Source organism: Austrofundulus limnaeus, unplaced genomic scaffold, assembly GCF_001266775.1.
Source record: "Austrofundulus limnaeus strain Quisiro unplaced genomic scaffold, Austrofundulus_limnaeus-1.0 Scaffold194, whole genome shotgun sequence".
NCBI lineage: Eukaryota > Metazoa > Chordata > Actinopteri > Cyprinodontiformes > Rivulidae > Austrofundulus > Austrofundulus limnaeus.
Window position 1 is genome coordinate 546,179 of NW_013952596.1, and position 1,724 is coordinate 547,902.

Genomic DNA, 1,724 nt, shown 5'->3' on the forward strand with positions numbered 1-1,724 from the left:
GTGTGTGTGTGTGTGTGTGTGTGTTCCACCCTTGTCATGTGATGCCAGCTCGAGGCAGAGAAGTGCTGAGTCGATCTGAGAGGTCTCTTCCACCGAGGCAGGCAGGGAGAGGAGAGGAGATGGCCGGACAGACAGATGACTTGATGGATGATTGACGGAGGAAAACACTTTATTTTGTGTTGTTTTTTCTCTCTCGGCCTGCACATCAAACAGAAGCCGAGCGAAGATGCGGGGCTTCATGTTAAATCATCCTTTCAGCAGCAAGGCAAGTTTGAACTTGTTCTCTTGTTCGTTTTGATGTTTGTTGGCGTGGTGGTGCTTCAGCTGGCCTCTCAGGATGACTCAGATTTATTTCACTTGACGTACAGAGTCTGCTGCTGTTTCTGTCTTTTCTCACTCTGGGAGCAATGAGTCTGCAGCTGAGACACTTAGCTGTTATCAGGGTGGTGCAAATGTTTTCTATTCCTGGGATACCACCGTGACACACGGTGTAAGCAGGTTACTTTCTTTGATTGTCCCCTTGCTGTGTTTGGACTGAGGAGACGAATCTGTTCAACCTGAGAAGCAGCCACGTGTCCTCAGTCCTTCTGCAGCTCCTGTGATACTTGTTTGAAGCAACAAACGTGCGCTCGTGTTGTGTAGTCGTCTGAACTTCACCTGTTTTTGCCGTGCAGCTTGTTTGTTTTTTCCACTCGACTTACAGCCTACAGGACTCTGAACGTTGACACTCCCTTTCACTCTGTCTCTTACTGACTTATGCGTTGCAAAAAGCTCGACGTTTCACAACCTCTCAACTACCCCTTGAACTTACCTAATAGGTTGCATCATGCAGCGAGGCACGTGGTCATACCTCACTTTTATTGATCAGCAACAAGCAGGACTGGAATTTAAGACTGAAAAGATCAAATAAAGTTAAATAAATATCTTTGATTTAATATGTTCTGGTTAATATGTTCTCCTAACTGAGAAGAAACCTGCAGAATGAAATGCAGCATGCTTTCCAGAGAATTGACCTTAGGCTTTACTGGAAATACATAATAAGTCTTGTCTTTTAATAAAACCATTGTCAGTCATTGATGGAGTATGATGTTGAATAATTGATCAGCTCAGCATGGCTCAGCACTTGTCTTGATGACTTTAAACGATTGTGTTTGATGCTTTAAGTTGCAGTACATATATAAATAATTATAAACACCCTGATTATCTTTGATTGGACACGTGGAAAGAAAAGACTTTGGTAATTTGTTGGTGCTTAAAATAAATTGTTGTACTTAACTCTTAATAAGTTGGTATGGTCACAAAGAACTAACTTTTTTTCTGCTTTTATAAAAGGTGATGACTGGAGACTGTGAATAATTAGATAATTTCTTTTGCATGTTGTTGGGAAAATGGAGCAATTTGCATAAAAAACACGATGTTGAGATATGAGTAATCGTTTTTGTCCTTCAYGGAGCAAACTGGAAATACCCTCTGAAAGTCTAACCATCTTGTGAGCTGAATAACTTGCAAAATAAGTGAGTTGTCAACTTCGATTTCGRTGTGTGGCTGCATCTAGGTGTAGGAAAGGTCATAATTCGAGATGGCCACCTCCATCGGTCTGTCCGTCCRTTTTCTTCCTCTTATCCGGGGTCAGGTCTCGGGGGCAGCAGCCTAACCAGAGAGACCCAGACTTCCCTCTCTCCAGCCACTTGGACCAGCTCCTCTGAGGAAATCCCAAGGTGTTC

General features: G+C 43.0%; 1 protein-coding gene across 1 annotated transcript in view; it reads left to right on the forward strand.

Moving 5' to 3' along the window:
• The window catches only part of elf2b (E74-like factor 2b (ets domain transcription factor)), a gene marked incomplete at its 5' end in the record, with an annotated part of 12,716 nt that overhangs the window by 1,874 nt on the left and 9,118 nt on the right, over positions 1-1,724 (forward strand).